Raw genomic sequence first — 13,644 nt, 5'->3', positions numbered from 1 at the left:
CTTTTATTTCCTTCACCTCATTGTCAGAGCTTGAGGAGTCTGGGGAGCAGCTGGACAGAATGAGAGCAACTTGGCTACGTATCACCTGAGTAGAAACACACCCCACACAAACACTAGACACCACACACCACACACCACACACACATCACATACACAGCACACGTACACCACACACCCACACACCCACACACACACACACACACACACACACACACACACACACACACACACACACACACACACACACACACACACACACACACACACACCAGACAGGTAGCCTCTCTTACCAAGCACCCACTATAAGTAGTATAAGTAGTATATCTGATAATGTCTGAAAGATTAGTGGAATCTGTGTGGGTAGCTGGACAGGTAGGATGACTGACAGTGAGGGTGAACAGGTGGTCACGGGTCAGGTGACAGAGAAATGGATGAGACTGAGGCAGGAATTCCTTTAACCATAAAGTGGTATATTTACTGAGTAGTGTGGATTCATGGACGCACAGAACTTCTGGATTTGACAGAGTGAAGGAAGAGAAAGCAGCGCGATCAGGCGATAGTGATTTCCTCCTTTTATGGAGTGGAGATCTGTCGGACATTTCCACCTGACCTAATTAAAGCGCCCCTGGCCCAGCTGAGTAAGTGGCAATGAATTAAAGGATTATTCCACCAACTCCATGGGCTTTTTCTACAGCCACCCCGGAAATTGGTTAATTTCCACACTCCTCAAAAAAGGCTCATTGCTCCCCGTCCTCTGTCATCTCAGGGAGAGGAACTAGTCGGGCAACTGGCCGGATATATGTCCGGTTCTTTACCTGGATCTCCACCGATCTAACACGACCATCGGTCCCAGGCATGATCTTAGTGATACGGCCCACAGGCCAGGAGGCTCGAGGCAGCTGAGGGTCCACCATCATTACGACTTGGCCAGTTTCCAGGCTGGCCATTTCTCTCCGCCATTTCCCTCTGTGCTGTAGACTTGGTAGGTAATCCCGAATGAATCGGGCCCAGAAATGGTCAGCCAAGATCTGGCTGTGTCGCCACCGGCGCCTGCCAACGAGGTTGGTATCAGCATACATGGCTTGAGGAAGTGATGCATCTCGGCGTCCCATCAAGAGCATATTCGGTGTAACCGGATCGGGGTCAGCGACGTCTGCAGAGAGATATCCCAAGGGTTTGGAGTTCAGTATCCCTTCCACCTCTATCAGGACAGTCCGCAAGACAGTTTCCGTGACAGTTTGGTCCCCCAGTACGACTCGTAAGGCCGTCTTTACAGATTTGATCTCTCGCTCCCATGTTCCTCCAAAATGAGGAGCTCCTGGAGGGTTAAATTTGAATGAGATTTGTTGCTCCATCAGCTGATCCTGGAGGCTGGGTTCCATGGCTTGGAAGGCTTCCTCCAACCTGGCTTCTCCTGCCTTGAAGTTTGTACCTCTGTCAGCCAGGATCTCGTAGGGTTTCCCCCGTCGGGAGATAAACCGCCGTAGGGCCATAAGGAACGCTTCAGTATCCAAACTCTCCAGTAGGTCCAGGTGGACACATCTAGTGGTCAAACACTTGAATAGAATGCCCCAGCGCTTTTCCACTCAACGACCTAACTTGATCGTCAAGGGGCCAAAGCAATCCACTCCTGTTGACCAGAAGGGTGGTTTGAGGAGGCGCAAGCGAGCAGGAGGTAAATCTGCCATTTTGGGCACCGTGGCTCTGGCCCGCCATCTCTGACATTCCACACAGGCGTATTGGTGCTTACGAATGGCTCCTCGTCCTCCAAGTATCCAGTACTTCCGCCTCATCTCCCCATAGACTCTCTCTGGTCCTGGGTGGAGAAGCCTCTCATCATAACTCTTGATGAGGAGCCTGGTACTAGGGTGTCTGGAGTCAAGGATAATTGGGTGGATAGCGTCGGGATCCAAAACTTCTGCTTGGCGCAGCCTCCCTCCGACTCTGATCACTCCAAGGATTCGATCATATTCTGGGGCCAGAGAGAGAAGACGGCTGTCCTTAGCCACCTCCCTACCGGCTTTCAGAGCTTTTAGCTCCTCAGGGAAGCTAACTGCTTGTGCATGCTGGAGGAGTAGTGTCTCTGCCGCGAGGGAGGTGGGTATGGAAGCCACCCCATCTGAGGTCTGGTTTGTGGTGGTGATCAGATCCGGCAGGGTTTGGGATTGTGTCATGTCATGGAGAGCTGTTGTTGGTTCCATAGAGATGCTGTAGCATTGGGTGGACTTCCTTAACTCATGAGCTTCAGTTGGTTGCGGAGGGGCTGCACGCCTGGGGGCTGTCGGCCACTCGTTCTCTGGTTGGGACAAGAATGGTGGCCCCAAACTCCAGCGATGGGGTTGAGCCAGGTCCTTAAGTGTTTTACCACGAGTAACGTCATCAGCAGGATTGTTTACGCTGTCAACATACCTCCAGTCTTGGACTTCTGTTAGGTCTTGGATTTCCGCAATGCGAGTTCCGACGAACACCTTATACCTGCAGGACTCCGACTTGAGCCAGGTCAATACAGTAGTTGAATCACTCCAGTAAATGACCCTTTGGATTGGCAAGGTGAGCTCGGCTCGCAAGGTTGATGCCAACTGGGCTCCGGAAAGGGCAGCACTGAGTTCCAGCCTAGGCATTGACAACTGCTTCTTGGGTGCGACCCTGGACCTGGCCATGACGAAGGATACATGGATGTGGCCTGCCTTATCCTCCACTCTTAGATAGGAAACCACCCCATAAGCTCGCTCTGAAGCGTCACAGAACACATGCAGTTCCAGGCATGATCCCAGTTGGTCAGCACAGGGTGGTACATAACATCTTGGCATTTGGACTTCAGAGAGCTCCGATAACTCTGTTTCCCAACAGATCCATCGTTCCACTAGGTCAGCCGGGTGGATCGGTTCATCCCAGTCCCTCTTGGTCTGCCACAGGTCCTGGACTAAGACTTTGGCCCGGGTTGTGTATGGCAGAATATACCCAAGGGGATCGTATTGACTGGCCAGGGTCCGATAGATGGTGCGCAGAGTGGGGGTTTCGGTACTCAGGGCGGAGCGGTGCTTGTACCCCAGGGTATCCGGTATGCAGCTCCATCTCAATCCTAGAGTGGGCTCTTGTGGGTGAGCGCCAGACTGCGATAGCCATAGTTCACTGTTACTAGACCTGGCTTGTGGCGGGAGGTGCTGGATAACCTCCGCTCTGTTACTCGCCCACTGTCGGACCTCAAATCCCCCTTTGGACAGGAGATTCCGTACTTTGTCAAGGAGTGCTTTCGCTTCAGCCGTGGATGGGACGCTCTGTAAGCAGTTATCCACATAGAAGGCATTTTCCACTGAATCCCATACTTCTGGGTCACTGTCTGGGTGCTCCCGTGCGTGTCTCTGCAGAGCGTATATGGCACAGCAAGGACTGCAGGTGGTGCCAAATGGGAGTACTTGCCATTCATAGATTGTGGGCTCTGCGTCTCGTTCCATATCTCGCCATATGAACCGGAGCAGTGTAGTGTCGGAAGGCAGCAGACGAATCTGATGAAACATGGCTTTGATGTCTCCACTGATGGCTGTAGAGTGCTGCCGGAACCGGAGAAGGACACCGAGCAAGGAAGGACCTAAAATTGGTCCGGGGAGTAGACAGTCATTCAGGCTTTGACCAGCAGCTTGGAATGAACAGTTGAAGACAAGTCTGTACTTCCCACCGTGTTGCTGGATAACATGATGAGGGAGATACCAGGATTCGCCGAGTGCGTTTCCCTCTTCTTGAGTTGTCACTTTGGTGACATAGCCTGCCTTTACAAGGTTATGAATCTCTCGGTTATGAACTTCAGCAAGCTCAGGATTCTTCACCAGGCGTCGCTCCGTTCCACGCAATAGTGGGAGTACAGCCCGCGTCGTGGTTGCCAGAGGAGGATGGTTGGGCACCCGTAGCAGTGGGGTTGCGTACCTCCGAACGCCATCCATTTCAGTGGTGGTGGTGCGCTTCTCCAGGAGGTCTAATGCATAGGAGTCTTGTTTAGAGCGAGTGACATCCTGTAGCTTCCGGTTGGAGAAGGTGTCCATCTTCCATAGCATCTCAACATTCCGAAGGAGGTCAGTAGCTGGACAGGGGGATGGAGCTGGATTGCTTCTGGTGAAGAGGACTTGCTGTGACTGTACAGCTTGGGTGGAGAGAAGTAAATGGGCTGGACCTTGCACAGCCCAACCCAAGGATGTATGGACAGCAACAGGCCCGCCTTCTGGTCCAGCTCGTATAGGCTCAGTCGGGGTGACAAGATGTGGGTGGTCTGACCCAATCAGGATAAGTGGAGCTACTCTGGCCAGGCTAGGAAGAGGCAATCCTCGGAGATGAGGATATTGTTTCTGTAGAACACTTACCGGGCAGGAGTGCTCTGCAAGATTCAGGCCATCCGCCGTGAAGGCATTGGTGATAGTATAGGTCACGTCCCTGTTTCCTGAAGGAGAAATGCTGAAGGTCACAGCAGAGCCTTTCATTTGGATAACATCATGTCGCACCGTTCTGAGATTAAGGGTCTCGGGGATCCCCTCCAGGTTAAGCTGTCGGGTGGCCGCCGGGAGAATGATTGTTCGTTCAGACCCATCATCTAGAACGGCGCATGTATCAATGCTTCTCCCTCCACTCCACAGAGTGACCTTGACCACCTTCAACATGACCCTTGGAGACCGGTTCTGCTGGTCGAGGTAGAGCTCCTTTACAGCTCCTACCATGAGCATACTCTGCTCTTTCTGTGCTTGGGGAATTACGTCATGCAACACTGTGAGATGGATTTCTGTACAGCGATTGCAGGGTTTCCTCAATGTGCAGGTCTCCGCCTTATGGCTACGGGCACACTTGTAGCATCGCTCGCCTGAAGTGATCCAAGCCTTCAATTGAGGTTGAGTGAGCTTTTTTACCCTGGGGCATGAGCCAAGGAAGTGCCCCTTACTATTGCAATATGGGCAGTAAGGCTGAAATTTGATGTTCTTGCTCTTGAGAGGGGTCTTCTTCCTGGGTTCCTCCCCAGCTTCACTATTTAAATACATAGTAGTGGGAGTTGGCCTTTTCTGTCCCTCCTGGTGTTCAAACTCCTTCCTTCCCCTGTAGACTATGGCTGAGATTGTGGCCTGGTGAGCGATGCTCTTTGCCCTCGCTTTCACCTGCAACCATGTGGCCAGGTCTCTGAGAGCATAGGTGCTTCTCAAGCCCTCTTTCAGGATGCCTTTGTTCAAACAATGTTCAACGAAACTGTCTCTGAGGGATACTGGAAGCTTGCTAAGAAGCCTGTCCACGTGGGAGCCACATTTCAGCTCGTTCCCGTCTTCTCCTTCAACGGATTGGAGCATCGAGGTCAGGGATTGGACAGCCAGGGAGAACTCTTGGAAGGCAGCATGGTCTCCCATTTTAATTGGAGACATGTTCAGGATGGTGTTTAGTTCATTCTGGACTAGCTGGCGTGGCTCACCATATCTCGCTTTCAGGGCCTGGAGAGAGGCAGTGTATGGTATTGCGGAGTGCATAAAGGATTGGGCCAGCTTATATGCACTGGGAAACCGCAAGTGATCCATTAGTACTTGGTACTTGTAGCGTTCTGACAGATGACTGTGAATACCCAGTAGGCTCTCCAATGCCATTTCCAAAAGGACAAATTCACTCTCCTTTCCGCTCTCAAAGTATGGCAGTTTGGGTCTGGGAATTCCATAGGCTGAGGCTACTAGCAGTTTCATAATGTTGGCTCCATCTTCTGGTTGCGTGAAGGATAAACCCGGGACTTCTGATGAGCCCACTGTGGCCTCATTGGGCCTGTCCCCTACTGTCCCAGACCCTCCATGGGTGGCAGCCGGAATTGGGTGAGAGCCCTCCCACCTGCCGTCTGAGGACTGGCCTGGTCCAGGCCCTGGACGAGAGGAATGATTTGCCGTGGTTGGTAATTGGCGGAAAGGCGAAGGAGTGATGCTTTGTCCAGATGGAGGAAAGCTAACTTCTGTCACTGGCATAGAGGGCGTTTGCGGAGTGGTCTGTCCCACGTGCTCCGTGTTGGCTGTTGACCTTGGAGCCTCCGGGGACTGTGTGCCATGCTGTACCAGAGGGGCAGATTGGGAAAGAAAGGCAGACAGGTCAGGTCCATCTGGAAGGGTGGTCAGGTCAGCTCCCTGTTCGTTCCTCTCCAGGAAGGATGAGACCATCCGTGCCTCCTCCAATTCCCTTCTTGCTTGACGGTGCCGTCGCTGCTGTGCCAGGTCCTTGGCAATGAATTCCCTTTCCTGTAGAGCTCTACGGGCTTGCACATCCAATAGGTGACATCGTTCGTCAGCCTGTCGTTCCTCCTCAATCTGACGCTCAATTTCCTCCAACGCTAATAGTTTCATCCTCTCTTGTAGGACAGCGGTCTGTGATTCGCTGAGGGCTAGTGAATGGCGGCTGCCATGTCCACATCCAAAGGGGTATCCACTGGTCGAACTCTCACTCCGTCTAGAGTGCCTCGACGATTTCCTTTCAGTTAAGGGGTGAGCGGAGCCTGCCTCAGGAAGCTGGTCGACCTGTGCGGTGAGAGTTACCTCCATAGGTTCTTCCTGTAGAACACTTTCCCATCCCAAAGCAGTTTCTGGTCCTTGGCCCAGAGGGGATGGCTGATGGCTGAAACGTACAGCTGATCCATCACCACTTTGAGCTCTGGTGGGCTTGCCCTTGGATGTGGGAAACTCGACCACATAATCCTTAAGATAACCAGGTGCTTGCCTGGTTCTCCTGGTACTACTGGTGGTTGAGGATGAAGCCTTTGTTACTCTAGGCTTAGCTCCTGGACCTTTTTGTTGTTCCAGGACCTTTCCCTCCGCTGCTCTCTCTTCCTTTATCCCTCCTTCCAGAGGAGACAATTCCTCCTTCTCCCCCTTCATTCCCTTTCCACCTGTCTTTGGTTCCGTCATCATCCGGCTTGAAGGACCATTGAAAGATTAGTGGAATCTGTGTGGGTAGCTGGACAGGTAGGATGACTGACAGTGAGGGTGAACAGGTGGTCACGGGTCAGGTGACAGAGAAATGGATGAGACTGAGGCAGGAATTCCTTTAACCATAAAGTGGTATATTTACTGAGTAGTGTGGATTCATGGACGCACAGAACTTCTGGATTTGACAGAGTGAAGGAAGAGAAAGCAGCGCGATCAGGCGATAGTGATTTCCTCCTTTTATGGAGTGGAGATCTGTCGGACATTTCCACCTGACCTAATTAAAGCGCCCCTGGCCCAGCTGAGTAAGTGGCAATGAATTAAAGGATTATTCCACCAACTCCATGGGCTTTTTCTACAGTCATAGCATCATATTCCCCAGGGCTGTGAAAGATTTGGACTACAGCCTTTGGGTTAGACACACACACATAAAGTACCAAAAGTTTGGACATTGTTGTTCTTGACATTTTTCGGATTGACTGACCTTCATGTCTTAAACCTGTTGAGGACAGACTTTCTGCTAGCGGAACGCTTCACCAATATCCAATGGTAGAGTGTGGCGCGAAATACAAATACCTAAAAAATGCTATAACTTCAATTTCTCAAACATATGACTATTTTACACCATTTGAAAGATAAGACTCTCGTTAATCCACATTGTCCGATTTCAAAAAGGCTTTACAGTGAAAGCAAAACATTAGATTATGTCAGGAGAGTACCCAGCCAAAAATAATCACACAGCCATTTTCAAAGCAAGCATATATGTCACAAAAACCCAAACCACAGCTAAATGCAGCACTAACCTTTGATGATTTTCATCAGATGACACTCCTAGGACATTATGTTATCCTCTTATAGCTCCTTAAGGATAGGGGGCCCTACAGCGAATTTTGAAAAAAATACGTGCCCATTTTAAACGGCCTCCTACTCAAACTCAGAAGCTAGGATATGCATATTAGTGGATTTGGATAGAAAACACTCTAAAGTTTCTAAAACTGTTTGAATGGTGTCTGTGAGTATAACAGAACTCATATGGCAGTCAAAACCCCGAGACAGATCCTAACAGGAAGTGGAAATCTGATTTGTGGACTCACCTTCAGCACTTTGCCTATAAAACACACCGTGAGTTAGGATTCATTGAGCACTTCCTAAGGCTTCCATTAGATGTCGACAGTCTTTACAAAGTGGTTTGAGTCTTCTATGGTAGAAACTGACCCAAAAAGAGGCTTTGGAAGTTGGTCACAGGGGGAGGGCCATTACCATTATGATGCGGGCGCCCCTGGCTACTCTCCCCTTTCGAAACATTTAGTAAGACAATGCAATCGTCCCCCTTGAATATTATTGAACATCTGGTTGAAAAAGGCCCTAAAGATTTATGTTATACAACGTTTGACATGTTTGAACGAACGTAAATATATATTTTTTGCACATTCGTGACAGCAAGTCCCGCACGCTACGTTACATTTTGAGTAGCCTTCGGAACGCGCTAACAAGAAGAAGCTATTGGAACATAAATTATTCACTTTTTCGAACAAAACTACATTTGTTGTGGACCTGGGATACCTGGAAGTGCCTTCTGATGAAGATAATCAAAGGTAAGGGAATATTTACAATAGTATACAAGAGTATATTTGATATTAGATGGTTCCAAGATGGCGCTAACCTGTATCGCCTAGCCTATTTTTCTGAGCATAGCATCCCCTTTTATTGCAAAGTGTAATTTCCCAGTAAAGTTATTTTTAAATCTGGCAATGCGGTTGCATCCACGAGATGTTAATCTATAATTCTTTCAATGACAATATTACATTTTTAAAATGTTTTCGAATAGTAATTTAGTAAATTGTAGCGATGATTCACCGGATGCATTTGAGGGAAAATATTTTCTGAACGTCACGTGCCGATGTAAAATGCTTTTTTTATATATAAATATGAACGTTATCGAACAAAAGAATGCATGTATTGTGTAACATGATGTCCACGGAGTGTCATCTGATGAAGATCATCAAAGGTTAGTGCTTCATTTAGCTGTGTTTTGGTTATTTGTGATGCATGTGGTTGGTCGGAAAATGGCGGTGTGGCTATTTTGACGATGTACTCTCCTAACATAATGTAATGTTTTGCTTTCGCTGTAAAGCCTTTTTGAAATCGGACAACGTGGTTCAATTCAGGAGAGGTGTATCTATAAAACGGTGTAAAATAGTCCTATGTTTGAGAATTTTTTTAAATTAGATTTGGTTATGAATATGGCGCTCTGATTTTTCGCTGGATGTTGGTCCCGCATAAGAGGATTGATACAATGCATGCATGTTTTGTTCAATCAAGTTCATATTTATATCAAAAAACACCTTTTCATGTGATGTTCAGAACTAGCATTCCCACCCAAAACTTCTGGTGAATTTACTAAATTACTCATCATAAACGTTGACAAAATACATAACAATTATTTTAAGAATTAAAGATACAGAACTCCTTTATGCAATCGCTATGTCAGATTTTAAAATAGCTTTTCGGCAAAAGCACATTTTACAATATTCTGAGTACATAGCTCAGCCATCACAGGCTAGCTATTCAGACACCCGCCAACTTCGGGGCTCACTAAACTCAGAATTACTATAAGAAAAATTGTATTACCTTTGCTGTTCTTCATCAGAATGCACTCCCAGGACTTCTACTTCAACAACAAATGTTGTTTTTGATCCAAATAATCCATAGTTATATCTAAATACCTCCGTTTTGTTCGTGCGTTCAGGTCACTATCCAAAGGGTAACGAGTGAGCGCATTTCGTGACAACAAAATTCTAAATGTTCCATTATCGTACTTAGAAGCATGTCAAACGCTGTTTAAAATCAATTTTTATATTCCAACTGGCGAGGTCTCGTGAATGCGCATCTCCAGTCTTTCTGTCACCAGGCAGTCCACTGACAAACTGTGCTGCTGTTATCTGCCCAGAGACAGGAGACGCCTCAATCCGGTTTCTGAAGGCTTTAGACAGCCAATGGAAGCCTTAGAAAGTGTCACGTAACAGCTCAGATACTGTAATTTTGATAGAGATGCAACAGAAGGACTACAAATTGTCAGACAGGCCACTTCCTGCTTGGAATCTTCTCGGGTTTTTGCCTGCCATATGAGTTCTGTTATACTCACAGACACCATTCAATGTTTTTTATCCGGCCGTGAAAATACTGCCCCCTATCCATAACAAGTTAATTGAAATGCATTCCAGGTGACTACCTCATAAAACTGGTTGAGATAATGTCAAGAGTGTGAAAAGCTGTCATCAAGGCAAAGGGTGGCTACTTTGAAGAGTCTAAAATCTGAAAAATATTTTTGATTTGTTTAACACTTTTTTGGTTACTACATGATTCCATATGTGTTATTTCATAGTGTTGATGTCTTCACTATTGTTCTACAATGTATAAAAACCCTTGAATGAGTAGGTGTGTCCAAACTTTGACTGGTACTGTATGTCAGATTAAATATTATGGGGTAAGGAACAAAACTTTGAAATTCAACTTTGTGAAATGGATATCCCCTAATGAAAATATCACATGGCTCTAGATGAAACAGCCAGCAATTGAGATCTAGATGAAACAGCCAATAATTGATATCTAGACGAAACAGTCAGTAATTGATATCTAGATCAAAATGTCAGTAATTGATATCTAGATGAAACAGTCAGTAATTGATATCTAGATCAAAATGTCAGTAATTGATATCTAGATGAAACAGTCAGTAATTGATATCTAGATGATACCATTTACTGTCTGTAAGTGGTCTAATGATAACACTTTTAGAGCCACAGAAGATAAATACAAATGCATGTAAATAAATATCAGCCCATTTGTAACGGGCCTTTCTCACATTAAGTAACAATGATAGATCCTGATTCTGGGACCTTTAACATATTTGAACCTCGTCCACTCCTTTGCTTTAGTCAGCGGACTGATAAACTCCACTCACCCTTCCTCATTGTGCATAGTTAGGTCCTAGACAAACAGACAGAAAGCCTGCATTCTGGGTCAGGATCGCAGTGAGAGGGATGGGGCGTAGTGATTTACACGGCAGCAGGATTCCCGAACACGCTATATCACTCCACAGCATTTCCAGGCAACAATTAGAGCCAACCGATTTGTCTTCGTTTGGGCTACAGCTTTTAAAAATGGGGATGACCTCTTGACCTAAGCCAGGTCAAAAGATTGGTTACTATAGAAGTGGGGACAGGACCTCTCGCGGCGAGTTTTTATTAGAATACTTATCTGCGGGCCAGACAGACAGACAGACTGGGTGAGTTCACTCAGGTTAACAAGCATTTGACTCTGTGGAGAGGGGCCAGAGGAGAGTGTGTGTGTGTGTATGTGTGTGTGTGTGTGTGTGTGTGTGTGTGTGTGTGTGTGTGTGTGTGTGTGTGTGTGTGTGTGTGTGTGTGTGTGTGTGTGTGTGTGTGTGTGTGTGTGTGTGTGTGTGTTTCTGTGTGACAGTGGAAGAGGCTCCTGGGGATTGTCTGACAGCATGACTGTTCAATATCACATGACTGTGACGACACCCTCCGATACACATCCCTCACAGCACCCCACCAGTCTCACACCCCTTCACCCCAGGCAGTGCATCTCTCCAATCCAAGAACAACCCCCCACCTCCCCCGACCCACCCACCCCCACCCCCACTGCCGCCACTCTCTGTCAGGTGACCGGGGCATGACACCCTTTCAGACGGATCCACCATACCCTCTATGCCCCCCCACCCCTGCAACCCTGCCCATCCTCCAGCCATCAGGGGCCTGGAGGCGTCTGGCTGGCCGCGGCTTACTAGAGCCCTGGTGGCCCCTGTTGGCTGGCCCAACAACGATATGTCAGGGGGCAACCAGAGATGCTCCAGTTATCATCCTTGTCCCGATGCTACACCGCCCGGCCCTATTGTTTCAGAGGGCTTCCTCTTTCCTGAGCAGCCCACACGCGGATGATCTGACCAGGAAAGGTTCCGGATGGGGTGACAGAGCCGGACTTTCCCTGTCTGTTATCACGTCCTTTGACAAGGAGACACGCGGTTGTTTTTTTTCCCACCTCGTCTTCAAAGGCACATACTGAATTATCAGTCCTGATTAATTTAATTCATTTGTTTCCTTTTATACCAGAGAAACTGAGGCAGATTTTAGAGATAATGTTTCTGTATGCACAGTGGAAATAGAGGCAGTTGAGTGGGGACGCTGCATGAGATCATGAGTTTGGAGTTACATTGACGATGTTGTCATTCTCACAAGGTGTATATGGTCATGTACAGACAGATATTAAGAATTAATTCACCGTACACATGTATCTATGAACCAGAAGACCTAAATCTGTTTGGTTGGGCTTCTAAAATTATTCCTACAAAATATTTTGATTACTCCAATTAGACTGCGATAGGAACATTGACAACTTGAAAGTGATTATGCTTCATAACATTGTGATGCTGCAAAACGCTGTTGCAAAGCAGAGTCATTGCTAAGGGTTTCAAATAATAATATACCAAATTGTTTCACGAGCGGCTCATGAGTGACTTGCCAAAGTAAAAAAAAACTGAGCAGGAAGAAGACCGGCAGTTTCCAAACGCTCCCCAATTAACTTCCCCCTCTCTTGGCCTGCCCGGGTGAACATAGGAAGAACTCTTTTTTTTTTCATTGTTGGCACTGGCCATGGATTGATGAGACGTCTGAGCAAGTGAGGGTGTTTGCTCAAGTGGAGCCAATTACTTTCAAATAAATTGGGTCTTCCTCTCTTTCTCCCCTCTCTTTCTTCTCTTGCCCTTCTCTCCCCTGATCTCTCTGACTTGGTGTCCGTCGGCCCTGGTTCGGGGCCATGAGAGCCCCCTTCCAAATAAACAGTGTGGTAATGGTGGTTATCCTACGGCGCTAGAGCCATTATGCGCCAGGAAGTTAAACATCTCCGACAGCCAAAATCGCCGGAGACAAATCACTGTTGCTCTTTCTTCATCGTCGCAGATTGATTGGGAAGGATGCTTGATGTCTCTTAACTGTTACCAGCAGCAGCAGCCCTACACGGCAGTCAAAAGCTATTCCCTGCCGCCGTCTTCTCTTCAAGACATGCCAATGGGATGGTGTAAGGATTCCAATCAAGAGTCTAAGTTTGTCTCCAATTACAACCATAGAGAGCCGGGTGACCTCGGCCGAGGTGGATTTCATCACGCTTACCGCCTCAGAGCAGACCTCTAGGAAAAGTGTTTCAGGAGATCATCACAGCCCACCCCCTTTCAATCACCTCACAGGATCTGGAGAGCAGAATGTATAATGTGGGGGAATATGGAAAATGAGAGGGGGGGGCTCGTCAAGTGCAGTCAAGGCCTTTCGTAATGAGCGTCAAGGCCTTTCATTTTCAGATCAGAAAGGAAGGTAGAACAAATTGGAGTGAATGGCACCATTCTATGACTTGGGGTCTAATTGGAATCAAAAAGGTTCTGTAAACAGAGTTATGCATCTCCAGTCTAAAGGAACTATTAACAATATTCTGGCAGTGGACGATTTTGTGTATATAAAAAAAGGTACAAGGTCACTGTTTGAGCAAACATGTTGAGGAAAGGTTAGTGAGGGAGTTGGGTGAGAACCAGCATCTTGGGGTAAGGTTAGTGAGGGAGTTAGGTGGGAACCCGCATGTTGAAGTAAGGTTGGGAAGGGAGTTCGGTGAGAACCAGGGTTGGGCGCTTCATGTATGGAAGGGGGTTGGGTGGGAACCT

The sequence above is a fragment of the Salmo trutta genome, chromosome 17 (assembly GCF_901001165.1).
Source record: "Salmo trutta chromosome 17, fSalTru1.1, whole genome shotgun sequence".
Classification (NCBI taxonomy): domain Eukaryota; kingdom Metazoa; phylum Chordata; class Actinopteri; order Salmoniformes; family Salmonidae; genus Salmo; species Salmo trutta.
Note: the sequence above shows the minus strand (reverse complement) of the source record.